The following is an 18,054-nucleotide window of genomic DNA, read 5'->3' as shown; positions in this document are numbered from 1 at the left end:
ACGAAATTCTACGACAATTTTGTGTTTTCGCATTTAGAAATCGCACTTTATTTCATTTTGATGCTTCGATTTGACTTGATACTGATCATTTGATTGCCATTTTTTTGTTGTGCGTGCAAGAGGTCTTCGGAGACATGTCATTCAGATCTCATTATCCACCGTATGGAGAGTTATTGCAGAGTTTGGATGACACAGATTGGGCACACATTGCCCAATTGGGTTTGTCTTCACTATGCTGGATTCCAATCGTGATGGTGAATCACGGCCTTCTCACTGCAGTGGTAGAGCGTTTCCATTCGGAGACGAACACCTTTCATTTGCCTATGGGTGAGATGATGATCACCCCGAAGGATATATGGAGGATATTGAGGATCCCATTTCACGGTGCTCGGGTCATCTACGATACAGTGCCTCGATTAGGGATAGAGGCACTTTCCATTGTATTTGGGAGAGAGCTACTGAGAGGCAGAGCCATCAGCTAGGATGAGTTGATGCATACCTATGGACCTACACACAGGTTGGCATCCATGCTGGATATTTTTTTGAGCTGCTTCCTATGTCTTGACAGGGGACAGCATGGATTGGAGTGTGGATGGGGTGTCATGCTCCGTAGGATGGTTGAGGCACCTGAGATCTTTGGGTGGGGTCAGTGCATGTTGGCCCATTTTTTTCATGAGATGCATGAGGTCATCTTCCATGAGAAGAAGACCATGGTAGCGGGTGTGTATGTGCTATAGATATGGGCCTGGCAACATCTCCCTGTATGTAGGCCAATTTTTGAGGATTCTCGGGAGCCCATGGAGCCCTACATTTGCAAATATCAAGGGCATATTACCCAGGCCTGATGTAGAGCCACACCTTGGAAAACTCAAGAGGAATCAGTCACTCAACTGAGTTGCTTCAAGGGGCATCTACAACCTTCAGGATCACACACTAAAATCATATTCAATAAACAAAACTTTGAAAATAAAATCCCCCAAAATATCTTCTTGCTGCCTTTGGATAGACCCGCACTCAGACATGAATAACTTTTGAACTAGAAAATATTTACTCAATCCAACCATTGATATTTGGCGTAACTAGGTTTCAAACAAGATATAAAAATTTGAGAGAAATCCAATGGTTCAAACTTGAGATAGTGACCCTGCATCAGAGTACATTTTTATGCAATTGTTATTCCCTAAACTGATTGCCATGAGAAATATATGAAGCATAACAGTAGAACCATAATCTTTAAAAAAACAAAACACAGGAGACCAAAGGAGACATAAAACTTCCCATTCCTCCCCAAGTTCGAATCCTTTTTTACATAAAAGATTGGCTTTTTAATAACCAAAGTCTGACTGGCCTTGCTGTCCAGTAGTAATAAAAATGTTTTCTTTTCCATCTAAAAATAGGAATTTGAAAGATACTTTACCATCAATACCATGCAGCAATCATGGATATTCTTGTAACTGCTAAGAATAGGAATCTGAAAGATGCTTTACCATCAATACCATGCAAAAATCATGGATATTCTTGTAACTACTAAGAATAGGAATCTGAAAGATGCTTTACTATCAATACCATGCAGCAATCATGGATATTCTTGTAACTGCTAAGAATAGGAATCTAAAAGATGCTTTACCATCAATACCATGCAGCAATCATGGGTATTCTTGTAACTGCTAAGAATAGGAATCTGAAAGGTGCTTTACCATCAATACCATGTAACAATCATGGATATTCTTGTAACTGCTAAGAATAGGAATCATCAATACCATGTAGCAATCATGGATATTCTTGTAACTGCTAAGAATAGGATTGGCTTTTTAAAGAAAACCAAATTTCCTCCAAATAGAAGGAATATGAAACAGTTTCTTTTATTCCATAGCCATTTTTTCGTCATTATGAACACTCTTAAAATTGCCACCAACTTTTTGATGAGATTCTTTTAATTATTGACCACATGGCATTTCTATTACTAATTTTATCCTTTCTAAAACGGACACTAACATCATTAACCCTTTCCTCTAACTCTCTAACATATCCGACTAAAAACTATAACATTTATTTAATAAAACACCTAATTCTATCCACTAAGACATAATCCTAAATTATTAAAATTGACTATTTAAAATATATGGAGAATCTTGGACCTTTGAAATGATTTAGTAATGAGATGTGCCTGCATCAAGGCCCACCTGGGTAAGACTGAGCATTGGCGGACACATCACAATGACCTAGTGTCTGTTATATGGTGACCCTGGAGAGAGACAGAGGACTGGGATGATGCCTAGAGAGAGCTGCCCTGGATGTTTAGTTCTCGACTGCTAGTAGGTAGGACGACATCAGTCATAGAGAGATTTGTCATCTCACGAGTGTGGCGGCAGTATGGCTGACCACAGGACATTTCAGCTGAGTACTGTGCCTATGTCAGGGTGCAGAAGGATATAGAGCGGGGATGGCCTCCATGGATGGATCCAAGATGATCCATGATAGATATCCGCAGCCTAGTTGCAGTTCAGTGGGACTACCTACTAGAGGTAGTAGATGCCGGGATGACGCCTGCATATCAGGAATTTTTGATGAGCCATCCATTCCCGTGCTTCACAAATCCACTAGGGATGGTAGGGCAGGTACAGGGGTAGGGACAAGTGCCTCAGTAGCAACAGGCACTGCCACAGGTCCAGCACCGGGTATAGCAGATACCTATTCCTCCACGTCAGATGAGATCAAACCCAAGTGCTGGGGGTAGTGGGGCAGGACATAGTCGACGGAGGAGGCAAAGGACAGAGGAGTAGGCCCCTCAGCAGGAGGTCCCATAGCAGCAAGTGCCTCCATAGCCACAGGTACCTCCACCAGAGATGGTTGATGAGGATATGCCAGATCAGCTAGTAAGTGGGGTATAGGATGCGGTACAACGGTACCGAGAGCAGGTTCGTGCGGCCTCCCAACAGTTGGGAGAGTTGTAGATTGCATTAGCAGTCAGGGATGCATAGCTGGTAGAGCGACAATGAGAGACAGATCATCAGAGAGAGTGCACAGAGATTGCAGAGCGAAGGCTAGAGCTAGCACAGGATGAGATCCGCTTCCAGTCTGCTCGGGCTGCATATTATTATGTTGCATACACCAACACCGTGCCAGATGAGACATTGTAGGTGTACCAATTTTTGTAGTACGCATGAGAGTCTGGAGGTGCACGACCTCCTGTCAAGCCGAATATGCCACCGCCACCTCTGCCACCTGCTGCCCTTGTTCCTCCTGCTCCTCCTGGAGGCGAGAGTTCAGGACAGAGTTAGATGCTCTGTGCTTGATTTTCAATTTTGATCCTTGGCTATGTATCGATTGGTGTGCTAGCACCAGATGTATCATTTTTGATTGATTGCGCTCGAGTAGCACCTATTTTTTGTACTGAACCATTCTTTGATATATATATACGAGATTTTGAGCCGAGTATTCCTTTGTACATGTCATTGTCTATTTTGTTTTTCTTTGATGTACATGAGATGTATGTTTAGATAGAACACATATGTATGAACTGACATCTGACGTAGTGTTGTGTGTTTTTGTTTGACAGTCACAGGTATTCCATTGAGGAGTGAGAATCGATGAACCAAACGCATGTGGAGACGTGGAGGAATTTGATGCATGTGGAGTATGAATAGGATTACCATCGAATCGCGTGCTAATGCAAATGAAGTATGCAAGACTATGTTAAATGCAACCCTAGGTATGGTTACCAAGCCTCGATGATTTATCATCATTGGATATAAAATAAAGCTCATATGTTATACAGTTTCCACTGACATTGCAATCATGAAAATATGAATATAACATACGTTATTGGGATGTCGGGATTAAATGTAAGCATTCGAGGCACAAGAAGCCAGAATGACCAAAACATTTGTCCCTTTTAATGTAGCAAGTTAACATAAGCATCAAAGCATAAACATTAGGATGACTTGAATGTTGCTTGCATAATAGGCACACCAAACACATAGGAGATCCCTCTTATGCTAAGTATTCAGTATTCATTCTGTCCGCAACGACCCTTGCATTCGTAACCTGAGACAGAAGTGTGCTAGATATACTTGCAGTGACCCGTACGTTCACTTAGCAGGACGAGTATCAATATTTACTGTAGCATGAAGAGTTCACTCCAAAAAACAAGGAGAAGAACCAATGTCATTGACATATCTATATAAAAGGAGTCGAGGTACACACGATCATCCAATACGAGATGGACACTCTTATAGTGGACACCCCTCTTATAGGAATAGATCAACTTATTAGAACTAAACCGCAAACAGAAAGCAAAGAAAAAGATCATGCCCCCAGTCATTACTTCTCTAGTCGAAGATGACATCATCAAGTTGCTTAAGGAGATATGATAAAGCAAAACAAAGCAAACAAAGAAAATGCTCAGCATATCCAAACAAGTATATCATTATATATATATATTTTTGAGTTCAATGTTTTCAGGATTAATGTCAAGTGTCAATGTAAAAAATATGTAAGAAAGAAATCTCTTCAATAGGGTGACAATAGTAGGTGGACACAGTCAGAATGACTGGTGACTGAGGTCAAAGAGGAATCTTCATGATGAAGAACCTAAGAAGAACTAAGTGACAGTAGACAGACACAACCAGGATGACTAGTGACTGACGCAAAAGAGATCTTCCATAAAAGAATCTTGAGACATGACCCGAGCAACGATAGGTAGACACAACTGTAACAATTGGTGACCATTGCAAAATAGATCCTATGAGGAGAATCTTGAAAAGAGTGACACTAGCGATAGTAGGTAGATGCAGTCAAAATGACTGGTGACTGTCACGAAGGAGATTTTATGAGGAGAATCTCGAAAAGAGTGACATTGGTGACAGAAGGCAGACGCAGTCAGAATGACTGGTGACTGTCACAAAGGAGATTCTATGAGGAGAGTCTCAAAAAGAGTGACACTGGTGATAGTAGGTAGACATAGTCAGAACGATTGGTGACTGTCATGAAGGAGATTCTATGAGAAGAATCTCAAAAAGAGTGACACTGGTGACAGTAGGCAGACACAGTCAGAATGACTGGTGACTGTCACGAAGGAGATTCTATGAGGAGAATCTTGAAAAGAGTAACACTGGTGACAATAGGCAGATGCAGTCAGAACGAATGGTGACTGTCACGAAGGAGATTCTATGAGGAGAATCTCAAAAAGAGTGACACTAGTGACAGTAGGCAGACGCAGTCAGAATGACTGGTGACTGTCACGAAGGAGATTCTATGAGGAGAATCTTGAAAAGAGTGACACTGGTGATAGTAGGCAGACCTAGTCAGAATAAGTGGTGACTGTCATGAATGAGATTTTATGAGGAGAATCTTGAAAAGAGTGACACTGGTGACAGTAGGCAGATGCAGTCAGAACGACTGGTGACTGTCACAAAGGAGATTCTATGAGGAGAATCTCGAAAAGAGTGACACTGGTGATAGTAGGTAGATGCAGTCAGAATGACTGGTGACTGTCACGAAGGAGATTCTATGAGGAGAATCTTGAAAAGAGTGACACTGGTGATAGTAGGCAGACACAGTTAGAATGACTGGTGACTGTCATGAAGGAGATTCTATGAGGAGAATCTCAAAAAGAGTGACACTGGTGACAGTAGGCAGACGCAGTCAGAACAACTAGTGACTGTCACGAAGGAGATTCTATGAGGAGAATCTCGAAAAGAGTGACACTGGTGACAGTAGGTAGATGCAGTCAGAACGAGTGGTGACTGCCACGAAGGAGATTCTATGAGGAGAATCTCAAGATGAGTGACACTAGAGGGGAATGCCCCTGAGCTATGACAAGACTCAATCCATGGATACATGAGCAAGAAAAGTGGGAAAGCGAAAGCATGAAACCAACTATACAGAGTAGCCAGAAGATGCACTGCAAGATGGAGCATTGGGAACAAGAGGTGCAGCCGGGCTATCCTATAGTCATCATCTGTGATAAGACCTTTCATAGAGATTCTCAAGGTAGGAATCTCGACCTCTATCGGAAGCACAACATCCGCCCCATATACCAATGCAAAAGGAGTCATGCCTATTGGAGTTCTAATGCTTTTTCTATATGCCCACAGGGCTGGATTGATCTGGAGATGCCAGTCTCTCCCTGACTTACTGACTATGTGATGAAGAATTTTGAGGATCGCCTTATTGGATGCCTCAGCTTGGCCATTACCCTGGAGGTAATAAATGGAAGACCAATTTTGTGTAATTTTGAATTTCTTGCACAGTTCCTTAAGGTCTTTGTTTTTGAACTGTCCTCCATTGTTAGTAATGATTGAGGATGGTATACCATATCTACAGATGATGTAGTTTGTAATAAAAAGTGCTACAACTTTGCCATCAGCAATTGTGAGAGGGACCGCCTCTACCCATTTTGTGAAATAATCTATAGCGGTGATAATGAACTTATGTCCATTAGAAGAGGTTGGGTGAATCTGCCCCACCAAGTCAAAGACCCATTGTTGAAATGGCCATGTTGTAGTAGAGGGAATCAAATCTCTAGCTGGAGCGTGAATGAGATTCCCATGTAGCTGACATTGTTTACAGGACCTAGCATATTTAATAGCTTCTTGCTCCATTTTAGGCCAGTAGTAACCAGCACGAAGTAGTTTACGAGCTAGTGTTAGGCCATTGGAATGAGATCCGTAAATGCCTTCATGAACGTCAATTAGTGCGCATTTTGTCTCGTCAGGTTCTAAACACCTAAGGAGTGTTCCGTCGAGACCTCTCTTATACAGATCGTCAACAATAATGACATAATGTGAAGCGTTATGGATTAGGTAACGTTTCTCATTCTGGGTCAGACCTTTCAGAATGGTTTGATTACGAAGGTAGGAATATATGTGATGGTAGCAGAATGATTCTTGTCCTATAATAGAACAAATCATCTTGGAATCAGGTGTGTCATAGGCTGGGTAGTGTAACGCTTCCACCAAGAACTCGTGTCGAAGATCATTTTCTAGCATTTGTAGAAGGGAGGCCAGAGTGGCCATGGCGTCAGCCGCTTTATTATCTACATGTGGAACTTGTTTGAAGGTGATGTGTGCAAAATATTTTGTCAAGTCATCAACCATGCGTTTTTAAGGAATTAGTTTTTTATCCTTTGTTTGATACACATCATTTACTTGGTTGATGACAAGCTGAGAGTCACCAGAGATATCCAACTGATCTACTCTCCATTCAGCTGCGATTTTCATACCATTGATCAAAGCTTCATATTCAGCAATGTTATTTGTACAAGGAAATAGAATCTTGTACGCTTTGGGCAATGAGTATTTCTGTGGTGTGATGAAAAGTAATCCAGCACCTGATCCTTGTTGTGTGAAGGATCCATCGATGAACATAACTCATGTATGGTGAGTGAGTGTTAGAATTGACTCATCTGGAAAATCAATGTTTATTGGTAGAAGACTCTGTATGGGTGCCTCAGCAAACTAGTCTGCAATTGCCTGTCCCTTTATAGCTTTGCATTCAACATATTGGATGTCAAACTCACTTAGTATCATGACCCATTTAGCCAATCTTCCTGTGAGAGCTGCCTTACTAAGCAAATACTTTAATGGATCTATTTTAGCCACAAGCCGTGTAGTGTGGGCAAGCATGTAGTGTCTCAACTTTTGGGAAGAAAAGACAACTACCAAGCAAGCTTTCTCAATAATGCTATAATTTTTCTCATAAGAGACCAATGTTCGGCTCAAGTAATAAATAGCTCTTTCTTTGTTATCATTATCTTCTTGAGCCAACAGGATCCCCAAAGATGCTTCAATGGCTGAAATGTATAAAAGAAAAGGCTTCCCATGCATAGGAGGCATCAGGATTGGTGGATTGACAAGATATTGTTTAATCTGTGTTAAGCTTTGCTCACAATCCTAGCTCCAATTGAATTTCACACCCTTATGTAAGGTCTTTGTGAAGGGTTGTGATTTATCAGCCAATTGTGAAATAAACCTGCAAATAGATTGAAGCCTTCCCTATAGTCCTCTCATTTGACTGATGTTTCGAGGTGGTGGCATGTTCATTATTGCTTGTACTTTTTTTGGATATACTTCAATTCCCTTTGCAGAAACAATATATCCTAATAGTTTTCCTGATGTGACACCAAATGCACACTTCTTAGGATTGAGCCGAAGACTAAAATTTTCCATACGATCTAGGATTGGTCCCAAATCATGCAAATGGGTATTGCATTTAGCGCTTTTGACCAAAGTATCATCAACATAGTCCTCCATAGTTCTATGCATCATGTCATGGAAAATTGTAGTAACAACCCGCTGATATGTAGCTCCAGCATTCTTTAAACCAAATGGCATCACATTCCAACAAAAGGTTCCCCATGCACAAGTGAAGGCTATTTTCTCTTGATCTTCTGGTGCAATTTTTATCTAATTGTATCTAGAAAAACCATCCATAAGTGAGTACATCTCATAGCTAGTCATCATGTCCACAATCATATCAATATTAGGGAGTGGGAAGTTGTCTTTAGGACATGCCAAGTTAAGATCACGGAAATTTGTACAAACTCGGATAGACTTATCATGTTTGGACATAGGGACAATATTGGATATCCATTTAGCATAATCAATTGCACGAATGAAACCAGCCTTCAAAAGTTTCTCCAATTCGGCTTTGACTAGCAATGCAACATGAGGATGCATTTTTTGAAGCTTCTATTTAACTAGTTTTATGCCTGGTGTTATGGACAAGTGATGCATAATAAGATCAGGATCCAATCCTAGCATGTCAGAATATGTCCAGGCAAAATTTATTTTCTTTCCCTTGAAAAAGGCAATGAATTGTTCTTTCTCTTCAAGCAACAATGACTGTGCCAGATGTATCACATGAGGATGTTCTTCTGTGCCCAGGTTAATTGGCTATGTCAGCTCTATTAATACTGATGATCTCTCCTAAAAGTGACTTGGAAGGACATCAAATATCTCATCTGCGGGCACCCCAAAGAGGTTTTCACCCTTGGATACGTCTTTTGTTTTTACTTTTTTTGGATCCGACATTGCTACAATGTGGTTTTCACCATCAGACCGCTTGCATTTTTTCTTTTTAATCTTGTGACTAAGATATTTGATGTCGGCCTCAGTCATGTTGATGCTCTGCTCATTGGTAGAAGACATTACAAGTTCAATAGCATTTAAGTAACAGGCAAGAGCATAGTCATTCTGGAATGTGGGGAATTCATTAGGTGCATTGGGGTTCCAGTCTATAAGCTCGAGATGTGTGAGTGAGAGAGTAGTGGCTGGTTCAATTGTGTTCACAGTATAGTCATTAAATGCATGGACCAGCAATTTGAGACCTACAACGACCTCACCCATAGGTGTATTCAAATGCCTCAGAGTACGAACATTAGTAATTGACGACTCTAGGACACTAATTAGATCAGACCCCTATGACCTATCCCTAGACGTTTCACTCACTTTGATTTGATTTTCATAGACATGCACTTGGTCAATGTCTTTATCAGTAGTTTCTTCTGAAAGATTATCAAATTCATATTCATGAGAATCGGTGCTACATGGTGAGAGACTATAGAACTCCCCAACAGTGATAGGGACATACTCTCCTTCAGCCTCTGGATTCTTACACAAATACTCAATATGGCATGACTGACTAGATTCTCCCTTTTCTGAATGATATTTGAGTTGCTTAGCATTGTTCTCAGAAGAATCACTAGTATTATCCATAGTGCTAACACGTGGCACAAAGTCATCTGGCTCAGCAAAGAATTTAGCAAGATCATAAGGAATAGGATGAGGGTAAGAATCCTCATCATCAGATTCTTCCTCTCGAGTACCTGACTTAGATTGTGACTTATTTTCAAATGAACTCTTAGGTACAGGTATGAATTTATTGGATCCCAAATGGAAAGGGACCTTCTTGAACCCTAGACTAGTTGTGTCACTATTGCTTCGAGTTGTTGCTTTGATAGGATCTATTAAACCATTGTTATTGCACCAAATAGGGCCAGTTCCCTTGTAGCCAAAACACTTCATAAGCTTAAGACTAGGTCCATACTTCTTAGGAGTGATTTCTCGAGCTTGTTCTGTTAGGTCTACTGGAGACTCTTCTTTGTAAAGCCATGTAGAAATGGCTCTATTTTTGCTTTCATCCTCTAAGGGAACTATAGCTTTGACAAAAGAGCCATTAAACTTGGTCTGAGGTGTCAACATGACTGGCTTCTTTTCTACTGAGGGTCTCCCAAAATGTCGAGGGGATTCTGGAATAGATGTTAATGACAACACTGGTTCCATGTGGTACTCTCCCATACCAGTTTCTTTCAATTTAAATGACTGCTCAATTTGTTTCAGCTTATTGTTGTGACAATCAGTAGACTCACGGTTAGCAGGGACGAAAGAATTAGCAGCTTCGAGCATATTGCAAGTATAGCTAGTAGTAGCAGGAATGGTAACTTCGGAGCCATGAAATGGGAATTTGATGCATTGGTGGTATGTTTATGGCACAACGCGCATCTCATGTATCCATGGCCGTCCCAACAAAATGTTGTAGGCTAAGGGAATGTCAAGCACCTGATAGGTGACATCTCTTTTGACAAGACTGATGCGAATTGGTAAAGTCACAAGACCTAGTAACTTTCGTTCTACTTCATCGTATGCTTTAATAGTGATCTTTCATCGAGGATCAACAGAGTCCTCAGAATAATCCAATTGTCTAAGCAGAGCAGTAGAAACAATGTTTAGGCCAGCGTCATTATCAATGAGTACCCGACGAACACGTGTCTGGTGGATCATAACCTCAATGTGTAGAGGCTGATTGTGTGGGTGATTCAGTGAGTTGTCATCCTCCTTGGAGAAGGCCATAAGATGAGGTGAGGTCAAGTGACCTACCATGGATTGAAATCACTCAAGATCAAGATCTTGAGGAATGTTTGCCTTAGTTAGGGCTTTGTCCAGAATTTGCCTATGAGCAGGCAAGATTTTAAGCAGCTCAAATATGGAAATGTGAGCATTGGTTCATTTCAACTGATCTAGAACACTATAACTGGTTGCAGTCAAGTTTGTCGTGTGTTTTGCACCTTTACCGAATGGACCAGAAAGGGCTTTGTCCTTGTGTTGTTCAAGATTTGAAGTAGGAGGTATAGGGCCTTTGAGCACCAATTTTGCATGAGAGCGAGTAACAACGTTAGCACAATGTTACGAAGATGCATTATCCATGTTATTGGAAGTAGGGCCTCTCAAGACAAATGGTGTCTTGGGTTTATCGTTATCTTGCTTCCCCTTTATAGTAATAACATCGCAGTATTCAGAATCTACAGGTTCAACCATGTGAATGACATTGTCATCATTGGAATATGTATAGTTGACCTTATTGTAGGGTTCTGGTTTCGAAGTCTCTCCTTTTTCATAAGCTGGGAAAGGCTCTTTGAATGCCTTGTGGTCTAAGTTTTTGTTATGTCCATCTACCACAAGTTCACCAACATCAATCATGTCTTGGACTTTATGAAGTAAGTTTATACAGTTGCTGGTTTTGTGTCCCTTGTTTTGATGATACTCACAGAATGAGGTCTCATTCCACCATGGTGGATGTGGTTGTGGATCATAGGGATGAGGGTTATCCATTAGTGAGATAAGCTTATGTTGTAGCAATGTTTTGTAAACCACATCTAAAGGTTCTCCTAAAGGCGTATACTCTCGCTTGGGTCATGCTGCCCATGAGTTTCTCGGTTTGTTCCCAGATGCCTTATTGTCAAGAGGAGGCTTCTCAACACTTTTGGCCACTTTGAAGCAGTCTGTGAGATTAAATGCTGCTTTAGCAGGTTTTGGTGTGACATTATAACAATCCCATCATGTACAATTTCTCAGTTCTTGTTGACATGTTTGGTTTTATCCCTGTTGGAAGTGGAACCTTGTTTTGTGTCTCTCTGAAGAGTGAGCTCACCTTTCTTGACCATAAGTTCTTCAATACAGATAGCCTGTGTAATCATGTCTTCGAAGGTACGTGGACCTTGTAGTTGAACTCGATACCTGAAATCAAGTAAGAGGTTATCAGTGAAAATGTCAAGCTTTTTCATTTTTGGGATTTTACGAGAGTACTTAGTATAAAGTTGTCTCCACCGTTGGAGAAGAGTGAGGAAAGGCTCACCAACCTTCTGTTTAAGGTTGCATAGATCTCGAATATTTACAGGATGTTGAATGTTATGAGAGTATTGCTGAACAAATGAATTAGCAATTTCGTCAAACATCTTGATACCAGGAGGTAAATGTGAGAACCACTCCAAAGCTTGACCACCTAGGCTTCTAGGGAATAAACGCATGAGGTACGTTTGGTTGTGTATAAACTCCATAGACAAAGCACCAAATTCCCACAAGTGATCTTGGGGATCAGTAGTACCAAAGTACTTGTCATATTTGGGTAGTTCTACGCCTCTCGAGAAATGCGGCATGTTTATACTTTTGTCAAATGGAAATGAACAAAGAGCATCCAATGTGTATGTCTTTTTGGGTTTCTCTTTCTCATGCATCATCTGAGCCAATTGGTCTTGCATAATTTTCAGTTGTTTTTGGAGTTTAGTGGTCTCAGTTTCTTCTTCACGTGTGATAATGGTCTCCACATTGAAATGTGTGGGCAGTTTAGCTCCCTCTTGGGCGAGTTTGAGAAAGTACTTTTCTTTCTCTTCGTTGAGTAAGATTCCCATGACCTTCTAAAAGTTTTTGTCTCTTCGACATCTTGCTATGTGTTTAGGAAGGATTTCCAGCTCTTCTTGTTCTTCATCAGTGTTATTTTCTTTCTCTTTCTCCTTGTCATCCCTAGGTTGTTCTTGATATCGACTATGACTACCCCGTTCAGGTTCACAATTAGTCATTATAGGAACTTGTTCAGTTTTCGTATGTTGTGTTTCAAAAGGGTCCATGGAGAAAGGATCATACATTGTGTTTGACGATGCAAGGCTCCTACCTATCTCGGTATCCTTTTGGTAAAAAGGATTCCTAATTTGTTGCAAATTGGAAAATGTTCATTGAACTTGAGATGACCTTGTAGGTGAGGAAGACTGTGAAGATGCCTCACTAGCCAAACCGGATATAGATTGCGTAGCGAAAGGTAAGCTACCTCTACCTCTACCGCGATTATGACTCCTAGCATGACCACATCTAATGTTATCAGGATAAAACACGTTACCGCTTCTGGTTGTGACAGTCATAGGCAAGGACAAGAAGCTAGAATTTGGACAAGGACTATAATAAGACTAAGTCTCAAAAAGGACAAGATAGTAGCAAGAATGCTGTTCACTAAGGCACAAATGGTCTGATTTAAAGGCTAGAACAACCAGAGATTATGACCACTGCGGCACAAAGTATGACAAGCATTAAGATGAGGACCAAGATTACGTATGAGATGAGACTAGTCAAGGTATAAGACACAAGTTTCAGTTAAGCGAAGTGTCGCTGTTCCAGGATTGTTTGCAAACAGAGAACGATAAATGGACGTAGAAAAGGATAGCGTGTAGGCCGCAGGTAGCTAGAACAGACCCAAATTATAAATGCTGATACAAAATATCGTGTGAAAAACCTTTACGGGTCACGCGAAGATTTTTCTGTCTCGCACAAAAATCAGCAACAGTTTTTAATTTCATGCAAGGATGTTTTCTGGATCACATGAAGATGCGCAACAGAACTTTAATTTCGTGCAAGGAAAAAATGGCTTTGTGTGAGAGCCAAATGATTTCGCACAAGAGCCAAATGATTTCGCATGAGACCAAAATGATTTCGCGCGAAAGGACAGAACAGTTTCACAACAGTGACTGATTTTGACAAAATTTTTGATCTATCCAATAACTAGGCAGATGAACAGGCATGTAGAATAGCAAGCAAGTGATTTCAAGCACGTCTGAAAACAATGAGCAAGGGAAAAAGAAACCTTGCACATGAACAATCAAGTGACATAGTTTGTGCTAATCCCTAAGAGAGCTATTTGTGTACATTTTCAAAAGGTTTTTCAATCATTGCACACATTCCTAGAAAATAAAAGTTGGCTTCTCTAAGGTATTTAGTAATGGTTTGACTCTGCAACTTTTATGACTCACAGGGGTGACCTCCAATCTCGATGCACTGAGGTTTTGACACAGTCTAAGAACTTAATCTTCAAGAGCTACTAGGGAGATCTGATAACCCACAATGAACCACACCCATGGAGATTTCTTCCACCAGGACATTTATATAGCGGTTGTCACTACCATGGCAAAAATGGCTATTACCACTTGAGGTTTCGTCATCATAGTTTTCCTTGTAGAGGGATTGTCTGCTACGGTTAACCCTCTCTAAAGGTGACCGACTCACAATAGTATACCACAAGGGGACTTAGCTTCTAGATTCAAGGTTTTGACACCTTTTCACCTTTAGCCCAATCAAAACAAACAGATTAATCCGACACACTAGACTAAGATTATCTCTTAAAGATCTATGATATCATCTTCCTGTGATCTATCAACCTCTCCAGAGAAAGGATGCCTTAATCAACAAGTCGAAGATTCATCTATCTATGAGATGCTCAAAGTGTCCTCCCCACCCATAAGGAATCCATCTTAGAAATGAGTTTCACTAGGAACCCACTCCCTCAAGATCCACGAATAGTGTTCATGGGGGCTTAATTACTATGTGTGTACATATGTTAATTCCTGAAAACAAATCTATCTAAAAGTAATAAAAAAGCACAAGGTGGTACACTTAACGCTTTAACTAATGTGAGGTGAGTCCAAAGATTTGGAACATTTAACCCCTCACACAAGCCAAAACGAGTCCACAACTTAGAAATTAGTGAGTTCTAGAAAGCACAAAAGGGTTGCCTTGTGGAACATTTAACGCTTATGTCCTGTAGACCCCTCCCCTATTTAACATGGTGCTGAGCTTGCAGCCATAGGGTGGAACGAGGGGCTCATGGATTAGCAAGTCTAATAACCCAAGATAGCCAATTAGATCTATCACTAAAGACTAAGCCTGCTAAATGAATACTAACAAAGATCACACCCTAGTATCAATTTATTCATGTGTTGTAAAATGAAAATATAGAAGGAAACACACAAGCTCAACACAAAAGATGTTTGTTTTAGATTCAAATGAAGTGTTATCAGCTGATGAAGATTACTTGGTGATCCTTGCAATGCGCTTAGTAGATTTTTACCTGTTTCTGGCAACTTTAGCAAGCTTTTCCCATTGTTCCACAAACCGCTGCTATGCTATTCAAAAAAATTAGAAAACACAAAAACACTAGAAACTGTGAACAGTCAGCAGAAAAATCAAAAAACATGTAAATCAATGCAAAATTTTTTGCCTCTGTCAGCAGAGTTTCACGCAAAATTCCTGACAGTCCGCGCGAAGAAGTTTTATAGCCCATGTGAAATAGAATTTTGCTCGCGTGAAATTAAATTCAGCTTGCACAAAATCAAATTTGGCTCGCACGAAATCAAATTCGGCTTGCGCAAAATCAAAATCAGCTCGTGCGAAATGAAAATTGGCTCGCGTGAAGAAACAGGTCTCGCGTGAAGTTTCGCGCGCCAAAGAACTTTCTCGCACGATGCGGAAAGAATATTCGCGCGAAGATTCTAGATCCTCACGTGAAAATGTACAGTTTCATGCGAAGATTCCCGAATTTGTACAGAATAGTATGGACAAAGAACAAAAAAAGATTAAAAAAATACAGAAAGAGGCCAAAAAATTGATTTTCGAGCCCCACGGTGGGCGCTAGAAATGTATATGTGAAAATGTGGCCTATACTAACACACACACTTCAACACAGTCATTGCATGCGGATTCATCTCGGAATGAACATTGGATTGTTGATCCAAAATTTGCCCTGCAAAGCAACCTGTTGCCTTCTATCTAAAGGGATTTTGCCTGTTAATATCCTCAAAATCAAGGTGCAGGCAACCAGATCCTCTAAGAATGAAGGATTTGATAATGAAATTAAGCTAAGAATGAGAATGCAAATTAACCTAAAATGAAAGATGCAATGTAATCTAAGAACAAATAAAGCAAACTAGATTAAGCATATGCATGATTAAACTAAAATGAGATTAAACTAAGAATGAGAATGTATGCAAGAAATGTAAGCAAACGTGAGCATGAATTTCAGCAGCCATTCAATGCAAATTCTCCAAATTCATCCTCCAAAATGAGGTGATGAGGGTCTCTTAAATAGACTCTCCTGGAATCCATCAACGATTGAGATCGATTCAGATCAACGATCAAGATTGAAGATGAGGTTCAGTCATAAAGGGAGATTCCCAAATTAAAGGGAGTTAACCGACTTAATTTGAGTAAAATAAGGAGTTAACTGTTTTAATTTGAGTAGAAAAAGGAGTTAACTGATTCAACTCATTTTTGATCAATAGTGAATTGGAAATTCTCCTTTTTTGAACTGAAGAGAGATTTTGTTGAGATATTTAATTTAATAAAATGAGATATGCTCTCATAATTACTTTTTCTATTTAATTAAATAATCTTTAATTAATTAGAGATACTTTTGTTTAATTAAATAACTTCATTTAATTAATTAGGAATGGCTTCCCATTTAATTAAATAACTTTGTTTAATTATTTAGAAGTAAGTACTCCATTTAATTAAATAATTTCTTTTAATTAATTAGAAATATCTTTCCCATTTAATTAAATAATTACATTTAATTAATAAAGATAGGCGTATTTATTAAATTAAATAAATTTAATTCCATAGTACATTAGCCTTAGGATATAATTTAATTTAATTAAAGTATAAATACTTAATAATTAAATTAAATATTAATCAATAGGTTTAATGTGACTAATATGAGTAAATACTATAGGAATTAAATAATAAGCATGATGAATGTAGATTTAGGTTTTCTGTATATGACAATTAAGTCAAGTAGCGAATGGCAGAATGAGAATTGCTTATTAGAATAGGACTTTAAGATTGATCAGGAATAGACTAGAATTGGTTGAGATGGCAATGAGCCAATTTTGGGGTATTATAGTCATAGGTTAGCCTACAACCCCCTTCAACACATTTTATTGTGACATGTGTCCCTAGGGGTCCTAAGACCCCTATGGACATATCATAATCCATCTTAAGGGTTGAATGGGGTCATCAACTAGAACCTAGGAAACCCTTTGATGAATTTAATTATGACATGTGTCTTTAGGGGTCCTAGGATCCCTAGGGACATATGGTAATCAATCATATGGGTCAAATGGGGTCGTAGGCTAACCTACGATCCCCTTTGACTCATTTCTTCATGACATGTATGCCTAGGGATTTTAGGTAGGGACGTATGGTAATTGATCATATGGGTTGAATGGGGTCATAAGCTAAACTATGACTATCTTTGCCCCATTTCATCATGACATGTGTCCCTAGGGGTCCTAAAACCTGTAGGACATATGATAATCACTCGTATGGGTCAAAGGGGGTCATAGGTTAGCCTAAGACCCCCTTTAACCCATTTCATCATGACATGTGTCCCTAGGTGTCTTAGGACCCTTAGGGACTTATGGTAATACATCATATGGGTCAAATGGGTATGTAAGCTAACATACAACCCTCTTTGACCCATTTCATTGTGACATGTGTCCCTTGGGGTCCTAAGACCCCTAGGGACATGATACTTTATAATATGGGTCAAAGGGACCTATGACCCCCTTTGACCCATTTCATCATGACATGTGTCCCTAGTGGTCCTAGGACCCTTAAAGATACATAATAATCGATCATATGAGGTGAATGGGGTTGTGACCTAACCTATGATCCCCTTTGACCCATTTCATCATAACATGTGTCCCTAGGGGTCCTAAGACCCCTAGGGATATTTTGTAATCCATCTCAAGGGTCGAAGGGGGTCATAGGCTAACCTACGAACCCCTTCGGTCCTTTTCATCACAACATGTGCTAACCCCTAGGGACATATGTTAGTTGATCATATGGGTTGAATGGGGATGTAGGCTAACCCATGACCCTCTTTGACCCATTTCATTGTAACATGTATCTGTAGGGGTCCTAGGACCTCGAGGGACATATGGTAATCAATAATATG

The 18,054-nt window shown here is 39.9% G+C and overlaps 1 pseudogene; it reads left to right on the top strand.

Moving 5' to 3' along the window:
- The first annotated feature begins 3,203 nt into the window (after positions 1 to 3,203).
- The window catches only part of LOC149564467 (MAP3K epsilon protein kinase 1 pseudogene), a 34,564-nt pseudogene continuing 19,713 nt past the window's right edge, over positions 3,204 to 18,054 (top strand).

Source organism: Cupressus sempervirens, chromosome 3, assembly GCF_028749045.1.
Source record: "Cupressus sempervirens isolate cs-2001-9-10 chromosome 3, ASM2874904v1, whole genome shotgun sequence".
NCBI lineage: Eukaryota > Viridiplantae > Streptophyta > Pinopsida > Cupressales > Cupressaceae > Cupressus > Cupressus sempervirens.
This window is presented reverse-complemented; position numbering and strand designations above follow the sequence as displayed.